This window comes from Gorilla gorilla, chromosome 1 (genome assembly GCF_029281585.2).
Source record: "Gorilla gorilla gorilla isolate KB3781 chromosome 1, NHGRI_mGorGor1-v2.1_pri, whole genome shotgun sequence".
NCBI classification, from domain to species: Eukaryota; Metazoa; Chordata; class Mammalia; order Primates; family Hominidae; genus Gorilla; species Gorilla gorilla.
In genome coordinates, this window is record NC_073224.2 from 43,150,793 (window position 1) to 43,172,269 (window position 21,477).

Genomic DNA, 21,477 nt, shown 5'->3' on the forward strand with positions numbered 1-21,477 from the left:
GAATGCATTGTGTATCTGTAAAATGATAAGAATTAAATAAGATAATCTCTAAAGTATGTTCTATAAAGCCCATGATTTTACATGATCCAAAACCTCATTAATTCAGACAAAATCCACGGTAGCCAGTATAAATGACTGAATACAATGTTTATCAAAGTATTCATTTTAACAAAAACATTTCATCCTTTTCATATATATATGCTCTTTCGTATATAAAGCATAACTATGAATTAAGCAACAAAACATTGCTACGTAGAGGTCTCATTCATTTTTTACAATTAAAAACAATCAAAATCACTCCTTCAAATATATTTATTCAACACCACACTAAAGATCTGAATTATTGCTATCCTTTCCTCAGCCCCACAAAGTAGTGGACCAAGGAGGCCATGCAACATGGACCAGGCAGGGGCATTGTTTCCATAGTAGCCAGCCCATTGGCTGGACAGCAACCTATGGCCTATGTGGTTTATTAAAAAACAAAACAAAACAAAAAACTGATGAACAAAAAACTGATGAACAACAGTTGGGCCAATCAGATTTCTTCTTTAGTTATATGTTGTTTGGAAACTCATAGAATAAACCTGTTAGCAGTAGCAGCTGCAGCAGAAGGGGCATAGTGGAGAGAGCTAGACGGAGACATTAACGCTCTTTCATGTGTATGCTGCCATTTTAAAAAGTCCAGCTTCATGGGCATGTGACCAGTGGTCAAATAAGGGCCTGTGTTTGCAAGGACCCCATGCTTGGATTTAATGCTTTCTTTTATTTTTAAACTTGGGTTTTGTTAGTGAATTCCATGTGACAATGGAACATGCTCCTGAGGCCGGAGCCTCAGCAGCCACGGTCCTGCTTCCCGCTGCCCCCTCTTGCCTTGTGTTCTCAGAGCACCCCCCTCAACCCGCCCCATTTCTTTCTACCTTCTCCTCCCCTGCCTCTCCCCACATCACCCAGCAATCAGTGTGCCATGGGGAGCTGCCCTGTGTGCTGCAGGGAGCTGGGTGCAGGCCAGAGAAGGTCAGGCTGCTGTGACCTGCGGCATCTGCACATGGGTGAGGTGGCAGCTGTCCCTGCCCTAGGCTGCCACATCACAGCTCATTTGGTAGGAGATTCAGTGGAACAAGTCTTTGGCCCTCCCCTGATCTATGTACCTAGTGCACCATGCATGGAAGTTGCAATTCCATTGGGTCCTGGGGATTGCCTGTCTGCCTTGGACTGCAGCTGTGGGCTGATGGGAAGGAGAGATGCCTGGCTTGACTTTCTCACCCCTTAGTGGGGAATGGCTTCTGTCTGGTGGCTGGCAAGAAAGGAGAACCCAGCTGTGAGTGCCAAGTCTCAGGGCCAGGCGCCTAGGCACCTGTGAGGGTCTGCACCTGCCCTGTGAGTATTTCCATGCTCGAGGAAGGATAATATTGAATAGCAAATAGGTGGAGACAGAAAGAGACAGACAGGAATAGAGAAAGAAAACTTTATAACTTTAATGGCGCCTTTTTCTGCTTTTTGAACAAGGGATGCTTCATATTCATTTTGCAGTGGCCCTATCAAATCATCTAGGGTGTCTTGACTCTAAGCCACCAGCAGAAGTGATTCGTAGGGAAAAGAGAACAGAACAGATGTAGAGAGAGAAACTGAAATACTACAAGAGGAAGAGGTAGCCCAGGAACCTGATGAGTTCTCAATTCCAGTCCAAGGGTGTCTTATAATCAACACTTCTTTCTTGAGGTAATGGAAGAAGTTCTCTGCATCTTGCAGCCAAACAAACTTGCTTAAATGATTGAAGTAAACACTCTCTGAGAGACAGGTGCTAAAGGTGATAGAGGTTTGCAAGTCACAGCTCTTGTCTCAATGAGATTTCAATGAGGTATAAAAACACAATAAATAGTAATAGTAAGAGCAATAACAGGTAACCCAAAGGGCACTGATGCCATGCTAAGCACTTTGCATACATTTAATCCTCACAAGAACCCAATAATCCCATGAGAAAGGAATCAATAGTTTACAGATGGGGCAACAGAGGTTTAGACGGTGCACTTGGCAGAGCTAGGACCTGCCTTGCAGCCTATAATAAATCTCAGAGTGGTATAAAACACTAACATATTAGCGAGGGTGGACAGGCTACTTCCAGCTGGGAAATTCAGGGAACACTTCTCGGATGCTGTAGCTCACCAATTGGTGGCTACTTATGGAAGGGTTACTGAATGAACAGGATTGAATAAGTGACTAAACGAAGGAATCAAATTGAATTGGATTGAAAGCAAAGATTTGACAGGCAAAAATAGAGGCAGATCATTAGTAAAAGGGCTGTGATGGAAAAGACCACAGTGAGCTTGGGCATTGGGAAATAGACCAGTTTGGTTGGAGTTGAGGTTATTTAAAGGGAGCAGGAGGCTGATGAGATGGGAAATGAAGAGACCCAGGCTGATGGTTTCATTCTATTTGGTGGGGAATCTTGAGCCACAGAACATCTATGCGCAGGGGAGCTATGATTAAAGTCATGCTTTAGAAAAGTTAACTCTGGGCCGGGTGCAGTGGCTCACGCCTGTAATCCCAGCACTTTGGGAGGCTGAGACGAGTGGATCACTTGAGGCCAGGAGTTCAAGACCCAGAATGGCCCACATGGTGAAACCCCATCTCTACTAAAAATACGAAAAAAAAAAAAATTAGCCAGGTGTGATGGCACATGCCTGTAATCCTAGCTACCCTGGAGGCTGAGATTGGAGGATTGCTTGAATCTGGGAGGCAGAGGTTGCAGGAGATCATGCCACTGCACTCCAGCCTGGGTGACATGGCAAGATTCTGTCTCAAAAAAAAAGAAAAGAAAAGTTTACTCTGGTATTTCCGATATTGCTAATTTTTTTTTCTAGGCACACAGGCTAAGCACCTGAGAGCCATCTTTTATTATTTATCCCTTACCCTCCTCACACATCTATGAAACTATTCATTCCTTTAAAGTGTGTCTCGAGTGGAGTGGGGGTCATAAAAAGAAGTTCCGGGAAAGATCTAGAAACATTGGGTTCTCCCTCCAATATACCTTATTTATACCAGTAAGAGATTTGGTAAATGTTTTCTTAGAAATTTCAGTCCAGTTCCAGCCATATTAATAGGAATTCAGTAGACTCTATCTTTTAGGGCTTTTCTGAATCTAGCTAGTCAGAATCTTAACATGAAAATAGTGATATCTCATTCATTCAATCTCCACTATTTTACAAGTTGTGATCCTTCTAACCACCTAGAAAATTTACTTTTATTTAAGCAAACTCATGCCTCATAAACTGGCATAAATTGCAAGTTTAAATGTTTTAAGGGGTATCTACCACATTTAAGAGAGTAGAATAATTTCATCTAAGTCCTACATCCTTATAAACACTATTTGTGTAAGATGGCTGATGTGTCTTCTTTATAAATCCCTAATTGTTTCATTCAAGGAGGTCCTTTCGACACCAAACAGAACTCAGTTCATGTACTTGAGTTATCGTGTGCTCTCCAAAGTCATACAACCGCATTTCTTAAACTCCTCCCCCGCCTCTGACTTCCTCCTGATTCAGACTGACCTTTACCATACATCACTGTAAAGAAATCCCCTTGGGGTGAGTTATCATGGCAAGATGCTCGTCAACTGAAAGGCGAGGTCAGTGCCTCTTTGTAAGGTCTGCTCACACTCTGAAAAGGGCTGCTGGAGGCCTGACAAGGAGGCTCGCCCAGCCCGTTCCACCCCACTGACTTCCAGGCAAGATCACCCCAGCACACAGCTAAGTGTGTTGTTTTTACCTTCTCTCTACCTGAGATCCTGACACCAGCCCCTGGTTTCTGCAACAGGACATGGCTTGGGCTCACCCAGTTCACGTACCAGTAATTGGGTCAGTCCTATAGTTATCAACTTATTTGTAATTTCAAAAAAGGCTGCATGTCTGGCAAAGGATTCCCCATTTGCTAGGGTAGAAAAAAAGGGGGCAACTTAAGCTCTGGGGTCTGAAAGCTGCGATAAAATTAACCAGTAGCCTGAGGGACTTCAACCATACACAGATAATTTTCTTGAGATGACAATTGTTCTAGGCTGAAATAGACAACTCGGGAAGGCTGTGGAAACTTCTGCTCTCAAGATTCAAAATACAGCACACAGCCTCACTACCTGGGCTTGTCTCTACAGGCAAAATGATCTCTGAAATCTAGCTGCAGGACTCAACGACTGGCGAATTTGTGCATGACACAATCATAATCAATGGGAAGGATTTGTTCCATTGCTCAAATAAAACCAGTTGCATTATTTCATCGCCCTACTGCATACATGGGGGAGAATGGTGCTTTCTCTGCAAAACTACTCTGCCATTTTTGGGCACAGTTTTGTTGTAAGATTGGTGTGCAATAGAATGAAGAGTAAAGAAAGGGATAAATAAACCATAATTTGTAGGCATGAGTCTGCCATTCCATTCTCCCACTAATATTATAGCTTTTGGTGTATTTGAATTACTTTTATATATGCATCTGTGTTGCTAGGCTCTTTAAAATGAGCTACCTAGAATCTTCCACAACGTTTGCAGTTAGTTTGGCACACAGTAGGTACAAAATAAATAAATTAGGTGCATGAGCAACGACTGATTTTGGTTTTTCTAATTGGGGCTTGTTTTTCTAAATGGAGATCTTAGGGCTCCGCCCATGGGTGAAGCATATCACTGCCTTTCCTTCTACATTCCAGACATGTGCCCGGAGGCCTTCCAATGAGGAGGATAGAGTCTAAAATGAGCTCACTGGCATTAAAATCCCCTACAGCTTCTGGATATGAAACTTGGACATTTTTTACATTCCCTAGAGATACTGGCCTACATTAAAATTTCAGTCTCTTCCCGTTCCTCCTCCCTGTCACTCCAACTAAAAGAATTATCTAAACATGTCCCTCACACATTTATTACAAAATAAACTTGCCTCCTAGAGAGAGGGTAGCTTTAGGGGCTCCTGTAGCCAAGCTAATATGCCCAAAGCTAATATTAAACCAGTAACCTCGGATCTCCAACAGAACACCTAGGGGCCACCACACCTGAGACAGCTTGTTCTCTCAGCCAAGACACACACCCGGCTCTAGGTATAAAGTGAATTTCCCATGTGAAATTTTTCCTGATGCCCTGACTCCTTTGCAACCTGACCTTAAAGGAATAAGTTCAATGCTTAATTGTGGATGTATTATCAGGTGTAAACAAGGAATGTAGATGATAGCTTGGCTAAGGTTAGATAAACGACTTCCCTTTTCCATATCATTTTCTTTTTTTAAAATCTGATTGATCCAAAGGTATTTATTTTTGACTGCTGTTGGGAACAGTATGCACTTACAGGCACATATGCACCTCTGGTCTATTTACACATAATTATTGTTTGAGGAATAAATGTTAAGAGAGTTTCATTGTAAGAAATCGAAACTTGAACATTTATGCCAGTAAGCAGTTAAAAAAAAAAAAACCCTGAATACAAGAGAAATCCTTTAATGAAGGAAGTCATTAGTTTTGATTTGAATTTAAATGTTGTAGCAACTTTCCTTTTGGTAACTAATAAATAATAACTTAGTTGTACGTGATGATGACCATTTTCTTTCTAAGAAAATGTTCTTTGGTAACTGGTACTAATAGAGGACAGTCTGAGAAGAAGAAATCAATCATTGGTTTCTTGAATGTAAATTTTATAGCATTGGAAAGTGTTCTAAAGGAAGGATTCTTGGATGGCATGAAGTACCTGGCTCCTAGGACAGCATATCAGAATAAGAAAGGATGGAACAGGGTTTCAGTGATCCAAGCTTCTCACTCCAGCCCTTCCTCCCTATAAGAATATCAGCTGAGGCCAGGTGTGGTGGCTCACACCTGTAATCCCAGCACTTTGGGAGACCAAGTCGGGTGGATCCCTTGAGGTCAGGAGTTCGAGACCAGCCTGGCCAACATGGAGAAACTCTGTCTCTACTAAAAGTACAAAAACTAGCCAGGTGTCATGGCAGGCACCTGTAATCCCAGCTACTTGAGAGGCTGTGACAGGAGAATCGCTTGAACCCAGGAGGCAGAGGTTGCAGTGAGCTGAGAGCCTGTCACTGCACTCCAGCCTGGGTGACAGAGGGAGACTCCATCTCAAAAAAAAAAAAAAAAAAGAAAAAAGAATATCAGCAGAGTGAGCTAGTCTTACTAACACATGTAATACAAGTTTGTCTTCAGGTGCGGAGGGCTGGAGATGCAGAGAACCCCAGTCAAGGTTAAATTCAGTGAACAAAAGCAATGGAGAGAGCAAAGTAGGGGATGAGAAAGCCTCAGCAGGCATTTCCCCCAGTTTCCTTGGTCAAACACTACTCACCATTTCCTTTTATAACTCTGAGCTAATTACCTTGGACTTGTTCACAGTCCCTCTATTTATGCAATCCAGAATAACGTTTGATTTCTTTTATTGCTCCAGAACCTGGTGCCAAAGACATTAACATTTTATCCGCCTGTGCACTTGGATTTATCCTCTCAAATCTATTGCCCATGACCAAGGAAGATCTGTCTTGCCTCTAGATTTCTTGTCCCTAGCCTCATTACCTTATTTGTCACTACACTGAGTTGGATAATCAAATTACCTGCCTCTCTTCAGCAAGCACTTGGAGTTTTATTGTCCTTACTGGCCACCTTTGATCCTCCTTCTGCCCCCTCAGTGCTCGCTCTTCAACCCCTGCAGGGCTTCCCTTAATCTTTGGAGGAGGGCAAAAGTGCTTGACTTAGCCGCTTCACCTCTTTCCCTGTGGGCCAAATGTCACCCCCTCTCCGGATCTCAGGATCAGTAACACAACTAGTTCCCCAGGCTCATCTACAAGTGGGTCCCGCAAGCATTTGCAGAAGTTATCCCACATAATGTGATGATACAGGTTCCTAGACTATCTCCCTCTATGTAACCCACACCACTCATATCTGACTCTTTAAACATTACACAAAACACAAGAAAACCAAACACTCTGGAAGGATTGTTCTTTACAGTGCGCACAAGCATTATGTCATTCATTTCCTCCCTACAGGTGGAATTTGATTGTCCCAATCCAAAATGACCTCCAGAGCCTCTATTTCCTGCACCCCTCAGCCCTCACAGTACCTCAGTATGTGGCTGAGTCATGCAACCATTCATGATACAGTATGTCCACTCTACCAAAATGCAAACTTGCCAAGGCAGGGCCATAGAAAATATGTTATTCATCCATGTACCTCCTAAAATATAGCATAATGCCTAGAATTAGCAGGCTTTCAATAAATATCTGTGAAAGGAAACTGAGAAGCAAAAGAGGGAGAGAAATTAAGAAGATGACTCTAGTGTTGTAAGAGCAGCAAAAAATAGCACCAACCACTTATCATGAAACTGTTTTTCCCCGGAAAGTTTGGTTTTTCAAATTCTCATTTCTTAAGTTCCTGTTATTCATTATTCACATGTGTTTGTATACGTTCTGCCTGGAATTGAATTCTCTAATGCTTTATTTCCCAAGTCTTAATTTCTGAATCTCTTGTGGTGATGTAATCGTGTTATTCATTATTTCTTTAGTTTCTTTGGTTTCTTTTAGGAAACGCATGTCTGCTTCTAACATTTGTCCCCCATCTTCTGAGAATTCCAAGGCAAAAAAATATTTTTTAAAATAATTAATTACATTATTTATTTTTTTTAGCTACATCTACCTCTTTTTAAATTACCCTCCAATTCTTCACCATCCAACTGTCGCCTTCAATGACCCCTATGTTCCTTACACACTTGAAATTTTCCCCATTATTTATCTTAACCTTCAGTGCAATCTCTTTTTCATTCACTACCTTTGCCTTCCTTATCTTTTTTTACACTCCCTGGACTTTGTTCAGTAATCTTCCCTGGCTGCCTCTGTACTTGATGCTTAATGCCTCACATATGTCTCTTTCTTACCTTTGATTACTTTTTTTTCACTTGTTCATCCACATTGTGGAGTCTCTTATTGCTAGGACTGCATGCAAGATGACCCCTGGGTTTATGTTAATTTATAGTTGAATACTTTTCATTTCCAACTATGTTCATCATTTCTTCCCTCTCTTCAGCCCACATGGTTTCACCTGGCCCCTCTGATGCTCTTCAGAAATGCATAGTATCTTTTTGATATGGGATAGTGACAGTGAATTCTGCTTCTAGCCTCTGCTGCATTATCTGCTCCCAAAAAAGTAATGTAAGGTAGAGAATAAGGTACTGCTCTCTTCCCAGAAAATATATCTATAAGGAAATGATCGTTGTGAATAGTAGGAAGAACATTCTCTTACACTGTGTCATTGTCTAACCAAATACCATCCAGGCAGCAAACATTTACAAGGCAAAGCACAAAGAGAAAAGAGATTCCTTTTTGCTGAGCTTCTTCCAGCCCCTCAGTGAAGTGGAGTGCATAAGAATGTTTTCAGAGGAATGGACCCTGGACCCAGAATCAGGGTAATGGAGCCCAGTCCTGGCTTGCCTACTGATCAGCTGTGAAATCTCAGAAACGTCCTTTACCTTGTCTTCAGTCTGCTCTGTCAGTCTCTGTTTGACTCTTCGGTAAAAATGAGGGACTGGACTCTATCATTAAGGGTACTACCTGTGATTCCAAGGGTGACCATTGTGACAATTCTGTCTCCACTGCTGTTGTAATTAAGAAATAAGCAAATTTTGTCTTCATTATTCACACCTTCTCTTTTGTTCTTTTCATCCTGTTTTAGGCACCTCTTTCTACCCATCCACTTTATTCCTGCCCAGTGCTGTCACATTTTGTAATCTGCTAGCCCCTTGTCCCTCCCGAGCCTTGTGCTAGGCTGGGGGAAGTTTCCTAAAATTATTCGCCTGGTGCTGCCACAGGCTGAGATTGGCAGTGCAGTGTAGTGGGGAAGGCATCCAGCCTGGCTGCACATATGATTCTGTGACCTTCTTTGTGTTACATGGCCTCTCTGTGCCCATGTTCCTCATCTGCAAATGGGGACAACATTGGTACCCAAGTCAGAAACTTTCTGGGAGGATTAATTAATACTCATAAAGCATTACAGTAATGCCTGGCAGGAAGTCACCACCATATAAATGCTGGCCAAAGAAAAAAACGAAGTATTTGTATCTTAGAAGTCTCCAAATCTTAAAATAGAGACTGAATTCTGATATCAATTTCAAGAAACAGCAAACTGAAAGATTTAGAGGCTTAGGGAGGACTTCTGAGTTTCCTTCACATCACAATACACAGGTGGTCATCCTCTAAAATCACAAATATTCATCCTGGGGGGAGCACAGATCTCAGATTTAACCCAGCTACTGTATATTATTTTATATCAAAACTTCCGTTTCCATAGAAATATTCAGTATATATATATATATTTTTATTTTGAGTGTAAAGAATGTTTCACAGCAGGTCCCTTTAAAGTGAGGGTTCTCCACCAGAAAAATGTGTATGATCTCTGAGACCTTTTAGTTTCTGTTATAGATACAACTTGTAACCATGAGATGACCTAATTTTGAATTTCTCTCTGCCAGTAGAATCTGAAATGTATCTTCTCCATCAGGTAAACTTGGTCAACTTACAAAATCTAGCGTGTTTTAGAATATCCTTTTCCACAAGTGAGGGGATAATGGATGAAGGAGAGGCCTTCAAATAATAAGATGTTCATGACTCACAGGTATCTTATGTTGGATGTCCGAACACAAGGTAATGAATACATTAACTGTGGAATGTTTGGTGTTACTTACCTACATTTAAGGGACAGATAGAAATATACCACAGGCTGGGAATGGTGGCTCACGCCTGTAATCCCAGTACATTGGGAGGCCGAAACAGGTGGCTCACTTGAGGCCAGGAGTTCAAGACCAGCCTGGCCAATGTGGCAAAACCCTGTCTCTACTAAAAATACAAAAATTAACTGAGCAAAGTGGCACATGCCTGTAATCCCAGCTACTCGAGAGGCTGAGGCATGAAAATCACTTGAGCCTGGGAGGGGGAGGCTGCAGTGAGCCGAGATCATGCAACTGCATTCCAGCCTGGGTGACAGAAGGAGACTTTTTCTCAAAATAAAGAAAAAGAAAAAATAAATAAAACATACCATGATCTTGGAAGCAAATCACACTACTCTCCAAGACTGGGACACTTGGGCAGTTAGTTAGAGATTTTGCCCCTCAAGAAGTGATCTTTTGTGAGATTTGCTTATAGTTTACTCATTGGGTGAAAAACATCTCTTGAAATGAAGTCAACATGAATATCAATGTTACAATGAAAGTACCTCACCCACTTTGTCTTTCCAATACCTAAATATTTATGTTTGGAAACTTATAGGCTGATCATTTGGAGCAGAGCTGTTATTTAAGAAATGATAATGAGAAAGATCAGACAGGCAGCAAAAACTGGGGACACATTTTTAAGGCTCACTGTTATTAGAAATATGACTTTTTCAGATATTAAAAATAAATCTTTAATTCCCCTCATGCCATTCTGAATCATTTCTACAAACATCTGGATAAAGGAATCACATCAAATCCATGGTGTTTTGAGACATTCCTGGAGCATGGATGTTCTTGAGATTATGCTTTTGGATTACTTGAATAGAAACAATAAATACTTTCAGTACTTAAAGCTGTAATGCTTTAGGTTGGATTTGGATTTTTGTTTCATTTTAGTAAAAGGTGGAGATTCAAAGTCGCCTCCTTAACCAGAAGGATATATTGGATGTGAATATAGTTTATTGCTTTCTGACCTACATTTCCCCTTTTTTTATCATTTGAAAAGTTACTTGACAAGTTGAACGCCTGCAGCTCAGCATTTCCAAACATCTGCCTTGAAGGAAGCACTTTGCTTCAGATTTTCACATAATGATCAAAAGTGGGTTTAACTTTCTCAGGTTAAATGGGAACAAGGGGGATGGTCTGACAGGGATAGAAATATATTTGAGAGCAACATAAAAGAGAAAAAAAATACTTGGAGCTGTCAGAAGCTTAACCCTGGAGTCAGCTTGGGCACATGAAGACAGCCTTCAGCTGAGAGATAAGTAATCTGCCATCTGGCGTTGGTTCTAGCGCAGTTTGCCCATCTGTACAATGGGGGCTGTAGGGTCTATACACTTTGAAAGAATGTAAAATCAGTGCCAGTGAAGACATGACCTCAAGTCCTGACCCTGCTATAAACTAGCTGTGTGACAATGGGAGGTATGCTATCCTTTGAACTTTACTTCCCTGGAAAAGAGATGTTCTAAGGCCCTATCACCTTTACCATTCTCTGATTCAAAATTGAAGCAGGAAAATGTGAAAATGCAGATTAGAGTTTAATACCAACCTAAGGAAACTAGAAATTAAAATAAAGAAACCCACATTTTAAATTCAGTCCATTCTGCTATGAGCCAGAACAAGCGTTACAACCATAAGCAAAATCAGACAGGGTCCCTGTCCTTTCAGAGTTTACAATCTAGAGGAGAGATAGATATGATCAATTAATTATACAAACAAATATGAAATTATGTCAAGATAAATTACAAATGATAGGTTAAAGAGCCTAAGAAAGTACACAAAGAAAAATTTAAATGTCAACAAATGACTTTATAACATACTCTGAAATTAAGCTGATACAAACTTGAAAGAAACTACAGAAAATTAAGAATGCTAGTAATTTTTTTTTTTTGAGACAGGATCTTTCTCTGTCACCCCAGGGTGGAGTGCAGTGGCATGATCACGGCTCACTGCAGCCTCTACCTCCCAAGAGCAAGTCATCTTCTCACCTCAGCCTCTTGAGTAGCTGGGACTACAGATGCGTGCCACCACATCTGGCTAACTTTTTGTACTTTCAATAGAGATGGGGTCTTGCCATGCTGCCCAGGCTGGTCTCAAACTCATGGCTCAAGCTATCTGCCCGTCTCAACCTCCCAAAGTGGTGGGATTGCAGGCATAAGCCACTGCACCCAGACTAGAATGCTAGTGTTTTTAAATTCTGTTCTATTCCAGAATTCCAGAATGTATCACATGGACTGTATTCTATGATATATTGTAAAGTTAGCCAGCATCTTCCAGGGGGTCTCCCTGGTTCAATCTCACTTCTGTTTATTCATTCAGCCAATACATTTTTACTGTCAAAGTGCTATGTACCAGACATCTTGCTAGGCGCTAGGGATACAGTATGAATAAGACAGTTCTTGCTGAGTTAGCCTTTGCTACATGACAAACCTTCTCAAAACTTCATGGCTCAGAAAATGATGATTTATTAAATTTTCATGACTCTGAGGGTTGGCTGGCTGGTCTCCCTGCTGATTTTGCCTGGCCCAGTCATGTGCTTGCATTCAGGTGCAGGGTGGGTTGGGCTGCAGGGTCTGGGATGGCTGCACTCACACATCTGGTACAGGCTCCTGGCTGGGGTACCTCAGTTCTCCTCCATGTGGCCTCACAGGCAGGCAAAGGCCAGACCAGCTTCTTCACAGGGTGGTCTCAGGACAGCATTCCGAAAGCAGGGAACCAGAAGCCGCAAAGCCTAAGGCCTAGCCTTGGAATTCATGTAACATCACTTTTGTTGCATTTTGCTTGTCAAAACAAATCCCATGAGCATCCCAGATTCAAGAGGTGAGAAAGCAGACTCCACCTCTAAGGTGTATTTATATAAATTTGTGGCCATGTTTTGCAGTCTGCCCAATATCACAGTTAACAGTGTGGATGCTGGGACCACAGACCACCTGGGTTCACATCCTGCTCTGTCACTCACTCATTAGCTAAGAAACAACAGGCAAGTTCCTTTACTTCCATGTGCCTCAGTTACTTTATCTGTAAAATGGGGACACTAATGGTCACCACCTCACAGGACCACTGAAAGGATTAAAGTTAACATATGTAAAGCCCTTAACACAGTGCCAGGCATGTAGAATGCACTGAATAGAGGCTAGCTATTAGTATTATTGTTAATATCATTATTATTATTAATCCAGTCTATCGAAAAGACATTCATCAATAAATTACACAAAAAGATATTAATTAGTATTCGATACTTATAAATTAACATTATAAAATTACTATTAATTAGTATATGTGCTAATTTACACAAATAGCACAAATTAAAAGCAATTAATTAGCATAAGTATGCTGAAGGAAAAATAGAAAGCAATAAGAACAAATAGTACAGGGTGAGTCAGGAAGCATCTCTGAGAAGTGACTGTGAACTGAGGCCTGAATGGTACCCTCATGAATCCAAATGAAGGCAGGAGCTCAGGCCATGTGGGAAGGAGCTCGGCACACAAGGAGCTCAAAACTCAGTCTCTTCCTTCTTTCCGGCTCTCAGCACTTGCTTACAAGAGTTGAACCTTACTAATTCCATGTTTTTCCAACCTTTTCTTGGAAGTATAATGAAAGCTATTAGGGAAGCAATAGAAAGGAACAGAAAACTCCTTGCCTTTGGAGTCAGGCTGGGTAGGCCCTCGTTCTGCCTCTTCAGTTTACCAGCTGTCCAAATGTGAATAAGTGTCTCAACCTCTCTGAATCTCAAGTGCCTCATCTATAAATTAAAATCAAAGTGCCTTTCTTTTAGGGTTGTTGTGAACAGGGCATGATATTCAAAATATTGAGCCATCAGAATAGACCCATGGGCATTGTGTACCAGTGTTGACCACAGAGTCTTGGGCCTGGTTGTGAGGATTAAATGATGAAATATATTTGAAGTGCCTTCAAGGCTGCCTAAAACAGTGGGGGCCGATACACAGTTGTCTTTGTTATTATTGTTTATGTTTGTGTTCACCGTGGCTCTCCAGCTTCTCCATGGGGCTTTCTAGGGACCACATCTCCTCTCTCCTCCCAATCTCCCCCACCAGGTGCCCAGCCCAGGCTCCACCTGCCAGTTGCTGACTGCCTGTCTGGGGTTTTTATTGGGGAGATGTAGCCTGCCCCACCCCTGTGGAGATGGTCGAAGATGAATCACATGGCCAGCCTTGCAATAAGAGGTAGGTTTGAAGTTGAAAGGTCTTAAGTAAATAGGGCTCCCCATTCTGGGGGTCTTCTCTCTGCATCCCACTTTTCTCCCTACTCTCTGCCTCACACTTCCAAACAACACTCCCTAGGAGGGCGATTCAGCTTCTAGGCTTCAGCCAGCCTCTCCCTTTCTCCCCACCTCCACCCCACCCCTAACACATTTTCTCTCTCTCTCCCTCTCCCCTCTTTTTTTTTTTTTTTTTTTTTTAACATGCAAGTTGCCATGAAAAATTTGTTAATGAAATATTTGCTCAGAAGTCTGCTCTGGGCTAGGCTGATAACCTATCTGTGTTTGAGTTTGGCTTCCCATATTCTAAATACTCATCTTCTGTCTGTTTAGCTTATTGATTGGTTTGGCAGGAAAAGAAGCCTTGTCATCAGTGACCAAGGTCAAACTAAACAAAAATGGAATGGGGTGGGGAGGGGAAGATGAGCTGATGGGCTCAGGAGGCAAGGGAGACTTGTCCAAGTTTCCTTGAAGGGACAGATCCCAATTCCAAACAGTTCCCCACTCCCCAGGTTTCCATTCATCTGTAGCTGGTAAAAGAAAAACTCTTGGCAGACGGGGCCCGGATGCGGACATAGATGCAAATGCTGAAAGGTGAGAGGCTAGCAGATGGTGTAAACTTAGAGATTTCTTTCCCTGAGTGTGTCAGGAAAAATGAGGGAGGGAGCTTATGCCTCCATGAGCAATGTTAAAAGGCTTTGCAGGGGATCACTGCTGATACTTTTGCTGAAGGCTAATATCTCACTAAGGCTGACTATTTAGTTAAAGGCATGGTAGTTACTAAATTAGAAATAAAGCCACTGGACAGGTGATATTTGTTGCACAAATTCATCATCATTGATAACACATAAGTGTGTATGAGTCTATTGAGGTGTGAATGCATTACTTAATGCTTTTGCTTCTAACTCAGCATCTTAAACCTGTTTCTAAAGGGTGACAATTAATGGAGGTGACAGTCAGTAAGCACCCTCTGGTTGGGCAACATAGGGAGCACCTGGATGTATAGAAAGGGACCAAACCTGGGCTGGGCTCCTGCATCCACTGCAATCAGCCGTATGACAAGGCCAAACTCACTTCTTCTCTTTGAGCCTCAGTTTCCTCATGTGTAAAACAGGGGTCATAATACCTACTCTCAGTTGCTGTGAGGAAGAATGAGATAGCACCAATAAAGTGTCCATGAATGCCGAGAGGTCTAGAAGATATTGCTCGGGATCAAATGTCTGTTACAAGGACCATCACAAGGCAGATCCTCCCATCCTCACCGCCACCATGAATAGCAAGAGTTCTCTATGCTTGGACAAGCTTCATTTGCTCCCTCACTGAACTCAAGTCACTGAGACAAGTCAGATGTGCTCGGTACTAGGAAGGCAGGTATAATTGAGACACAGTCCTAGCTCTCGAGGAGCTTACGATTTTTGTTGGAGAAAAGCACAACAACGTGGAAAGTAAACCGTCACAGACACTGTGACTCAAAGGACAGCTGAGAACACAAAGGAGGAGTGGCCATTTCTACCTGGTGGGCGGGGGAGGGAGGGTTAGCAAAGGCTTCCCAGAGGACCTTTTGAAATAAGTGCCGCTTGCCAGGTAGGCAAGGGAGAAAGGGAGAGCAGGGAACAATAGCATCAAAGCAGGGACTGCACAGCCGCTTCTGAGAATGGCTTGTGGCTCCTGTGGCCAGAGGGCTAGGTGGGGGCGGAGTGGAGGAGAGACTGAGGCTGGAGAGGAGAGTCAGGGGCCCAGAGACTGTTGAGAAGCAGAAGAGGCAAGTGTGGACTCTTCAGGGAATTGTCCGCCAATGGGAGGAAGATGATCAGGCATTAGTTACTGGAGAGACATTGTTGGAGACTTTTTTTTTTTTAAGGGGAGACTTGAACGTACTCATAGGCTGTATAGGAGAAACCAGTAAAAAAGGAGAAGTTGGAAATATGGGAGGGAGAAGAACCATCCAGCAGAGCCAGAGGCTGATCTGGGGATCATGGAAAGGGATGGGAGCAAGAGCCCAGGGCAATGGTGAGCCCTCAGCAGGAGGATGTCGCCTCTTCCTCTGAGGCTGGAGTTCTGCGGAGGTGAGGCAAGTGAGAGGGTTGGTACAAAAGGGAGCGTTTGTAGGTGGAGACCGTGTCCTAGTGCTTGTTCCTAAGAGTGTGAATTTCCTCTATGAGCTAAAAGGTAGTTTATCTGCTGAGCAAGAGAGGCTGGGATGAGAGAGCAGAGTGAAGAAACTGTGGAATGTTGGCATGAGACAAGTGGTTAAACTGATCCAAGGATGAAGTTGTGTAGGATTGTCATGGTGGGGACAGAATGTGAAGATGGGAAGACACTGAGGATGCCCAGGAGAAGAAGGCTACAGTGATATCTCATATGGCTGGCGAGAGAAGTGAAGCCCCCTGAGGACATTAACAAGAAAACTAGTCAGGAGATGGCCCATCCCCATGAGGTCAAACAGCAAGTAGGATGGGAGCAGGGGACTGGCCTGCTGGTAGGTAGGAGGGGGTGACTGCAGATTCAGACCCTAGGGTTTCAGATGAGGGTGGTGGTGAGCTCCAAGGGCTTACAAAGCCCAGTGGGTGGCCTGAGAGTTGTGGGTGCAGTGGAGTTAGGATGAAACTCTCTGATCTCTGGAATGTCACCAGGAAACTTGACACTGGGGCACAGGTAGGTCATCACCTGGATGATTATATTACTCATTAGGAGGCCAGGAGTCAGCAGACATTGCACCAAGATGATGCAAACTGTCTTATTCTGTGGTTGGTCTAGAGAGTCTGAAAATGTCTGCAACAGGGAGATGCACATGGCTCTATTAAAAAATGGGAGGGACACCCCATACTTTGCTTAAAGCCATAGTTCCCAAACTGTACCCAGGCACTCAAGGGCAATGCAGCAGACTCACAGGCTGCTGTGGGATAGTTTTAACTTTTTAGGGAAGCACCACAACACCTGTCAGACACAACACAAACTATTTGAGGTAGTTCATGGTTTCAAAATACATGGTGATTTGTTTGATGACTTGTCATATAGAAAAAAATAATAAATGGTACTACATTCTTTTCAATGACATCATATCTTTTTCAAAGCTAAGTTGTTGGTGGTTGCCATGATAACAAGCAAGCATTCAGTGAATGTCAGTGTGGAGCAGGGAATGAGAGTAGTGGGGTCCAGGTTGACTCCAAGGTTGAAGAAGTTGTGCAGTGCTCAACAGGTACACCCATCCACGAGTAAATAAATGTGCTTATAAAGGGATGAAATAAAATGATTACTTTTTCCTTCTGTTGACATGTATTGTTTCTTCAAATGGCTACTAAATTCTTGGGACATAGGGCCTAACCACTTAACAAATGGTACTTTGGGGTATTTCTTTTGACTGAGGAGTGCTATGAAACAAAAGTCCCTAAGGCACTAGGGACGCTGTGAACAGAAAACGTTTTGGAGCCTTTGGATTAATAAATTACCCAAACTTGGGTTTCTATTATAATTTTTTTAAATCCTAGAAAGTGAGAGCTGAAAGGAACCTCAGGATTATTTAGAATAACTGCTGTCATTTTACAGAGGACACAGCTAAGCCAGGTTATGGGGACTTGTCTAAGGTCATCAGTTGTTGGTAGAACAAGAATCGGTACCCAGGTCTCAACACTTTCTGTCTAAGGGTCCCTTCTGCTGAAAACAAGTAGCCTAATTCACTCATATTATTTCTGGAATAATAGTAATTTAAGGATTAATTTATTTTCTCCCAAAAACCTTATTTATAGGAGTGAAAAACGAATTCTAGCCATTCCCTGTTGGTATGAGCCACTATTGATATTTGGCTATTTAACCATGATACATCTTCACTTGTCACACTGCAAGGACCCCATAAGTAAGTAAAGTCAACCTCCTTGAAATCGTGATTCAAAAATATTATGGATGCTAGTCGGGCGTGGTGGCTCACACCTGTAATCCCAGCACTATGCGAGGCAGAGGCAGGTAGATCACCTGAGGTCAGGAGTTCGAGACCATCCTGGCCAATGTGGCGAACCCTTGTCTCTACTAAAAATACAAAAATTAGCTGGTGTGTATTACGGGCGGTAGTGATGAATGCCCGTAATCCCAGCTACTCGGGAGGCAGAGGCAGAAGAATCACTTGAACCTGGGAGGTGGAGGTTGCAATGAGCTCAGATCATGCTACTGCACTCCAGCCTGGGCAACAGAGCAAGATTCTGTCTAAAAAAAAAAAAAAAAAAAAATATATATATATATATATATATATATATATATATATGCATACACATATATATATATATATGCATACACATATATATATATATGCATACACATATATATATATATATATGCATACACATATATATATATAATAGGATGCAAACACATTATTCTGGAGTCACCTTTTATAACCAGGTGAACTAACTCCAGAGTCTATCCCATGTGCTGAGGGGAATTCAATGCCTTCCCCAGCCCCCATGATGACCTCAGGAGAGCTCAGGGAGGCAATGGGGTAGGGGGTGCTCCGTTTCCTCCCTCTTGTTCCTTCATCCTGTCCTGCATGGGTCAATTACTGGTCATTCGCTGCATCTTGACTCCCACAGTGTTTCTTTCTTGCCTCTGTCTGTTCCAGGTGGTCCCAAGTGTAGAGTGCAATTTTTCTAAGTTAATTCCCCAAGACAACAGCTGTATCTGACCTAGACTAATAGTAAGGGGCTGATGGTACCACACAGAACAGGAATCAACTTAAATTTAAACACCAGGAATCCCTGTCTGAAAATTTCACCAGGCATTTCTCCCCACAAGATACTTCTCATTGGCCATTGGCCTCCAGGCTCTACTTTCTATCATCTTCTACAGGCCACACTCCTGTCTCTAGACTATTTCTTCCGTCTCTTCTTCCAAAGTCCAACTCCTAACCCCAGGCAGAAATTTCCAAATTGCTCTCACTTTGATAATTAGATAATATTATTCCTTTTTGTTACAACACACTACAGTAGCCCCAAAGCCTGGCTTCTCAAAACCAAATAGACCTCTCCAAACTAACCAAGGTGTCTATAACCCTTTCAGGGGGAACTGCCCCTTCTTAATGTTTACCACAAGTTATAAAACTTCAGGTTTGCTTTAAAATATACACAACATTTTATGTTATGCTTTACATGCTAACAGAAAATGTATGAGAACAAAGTGATTTTTAAAAACTTCAGCTGCAAATGCTGCTATATTTGTCTCTCTCTCTCTCAAGTTACCAGGGCTACTGTTTCCAAAGAATGACTAGGTTGTCTACGACAATTTCAGACCCAGAAACAACCCCCAGAAGTGTGGCCTGATTTCTTTCCAGTTCAAGATCATGGGAGGTGTGAACCAGAAGCTGGAGCAGCAGGTCGGGCATCTGAGAGCTTTATGATGATAAGTCAGTGCTGCTGTTGACACATGAAGCTTCAGTGGCCCAGCCAAACTGATCAAATACAAACCCAATTTCCGATTTGCAGGGTTGGGTGGACTAATAAATTGTATCAGAGGCTTTGCATCAAAGCCTTTAAGAAAACGGAGCTATTGCCATGAACCTGAGACTCCCTGCACCTCCCTCTGTCTCTAACACTTCATCATCACTATTCATATATAATCCAGGAGAGGTACAGACCCTACCCAGGACAAGTAGGTGACATGGGGTAGGGGGATTACAACCCCAGAGACAACAGCTAATGATGGTAATAGTGGCTAAATTTTAAGGATCCTCTATTTGGCTTGGACACCTTTACATACACATTCTTGTTTAATTCTTGCAACAGCCCTAACAGGTAACTAGTGTTGTTATCCCTGTGGGGCAGGATGATTTTATGAAATACTTGCCAATGAATTTCTCACCTGTAATGGCTTTTGTTTACCTTGTCACCTTCTACTTGCCCAAAATACACCTTGGCTCTCAGAGCACTGGGAATAGAATTGGTATAGCAAAAACACAAGATCAAAAACAAAAAAAAACCAAAAACTTTCTTTTTGGCACACTCAGCAACCCACCTCTTTCTGCTCTGTCATCTTCAGCCTGTGCTCATCACCATCAGCACTGTGTTTACTACATCCCAGACAGGAAGGAGGCAAGAAAGGAAAGCCAAAAAAGGCAGTTGCTAGGATGAGTCTACAACCTCCCTTCCTCTTAAATTACTTTCTTGGAAGCTATACCCAATCACTTTTTCTTACCTTCGTTGGCAGAAAAATACCACATTGTCACCCTCTGTCTAAAAGGGATTCTGCAAAATGTCTAATTTTAGCTAGTAACAATGCCCTTCAATAAAAGGAATGCAAATTAAAATTACACTGAAGTACCTCCTTTCTGTACTGATCAGATTGCCAAAAATCAAAAGGTTTGATAACTCTGAGTTGGAAAGGGTATGAGTAAAAAGATCTTAAAAACTCCTGTGGGAGTGTACATTTGTACAACTTCTATGAGAGCAATTTAGCAAAATCTATCCAAATCCCAAGTGCATATGCCCTTTGACTGAGCAATTCCACTCCTAGGACATTTGCTGTCAAGTCATGAAAAGACATGGAGGAAACTTCAATGCATATTACTAAAATGAAAGGAGCCAAACTAAAAAGGCTACATTCTTTATAATTCCAACTATATGACATTCTGGAAAAGGCAAACTATGGAGACAGTAAAAAGATTAGTAGTTGCCAGGGTATGGGGGGTGGGAGGGATGAATAGACAAAACACAGAGGATTTTTAGGGCAGTGAAACTACTCTGTATGATACTGTAATCGTGGATATGTGTCATGATACATTTTTCCAAACCCATAGAAAGTGCAATATCAAGATGGAACCCTAATGTAAACTATGGATTTTGGGTGATGATGATGTATCAGTGTAGGTTCATTGATTATAACAAATGTACCTCTCTGGTGGAGGATGTTGATAATGGAGAAGACCATGTATATGTGAGAATGGGGGAATATTGGAAATCTGTGACTTTTGCTCAGTTTTTCTGTGAGTATAAAACTGCTCTAAAATATAAAGTATATTTAAAAATATCTATATATGGGTTTGCTTGTATATACTTAAAATATTTTTAGATGGATAAATATAAAACTGAAAATATTTATGCCCTGTAGTGAGGGAAAATCCCACATCAATACCAGATAAAAGCCTTATAAGAAACATTTATAAACCAGTCTTATTTATGAATATAAAGCAAAACTTCTAAATAAATGACTAACAAATTGAATCTTGCTTTGTATAAAAGAAATTCATCATGACGTGGTATGGTTTATCCTAGGAAAGCAAGGATGGTTAGTTATTAGAAAATAATTAATGGGTTTAAAAATTGCAACTATCTGAATAAATCCTGATCAATCATTCTATTATATTTAATATCTATTTGTGATATTTTAATAATTATTAGCTAACATAAATACAAAAGACCTTACTGAACTTGATTAATGCTATCTACTAGAAATCTATAGCAAGCATCATACTTACTGGTAAAACATTAGAAGAACTTCCAATAAAATTAGAATAAAACAAAGACCTTTTCCCTCCTAACTTCATTTAACACTAT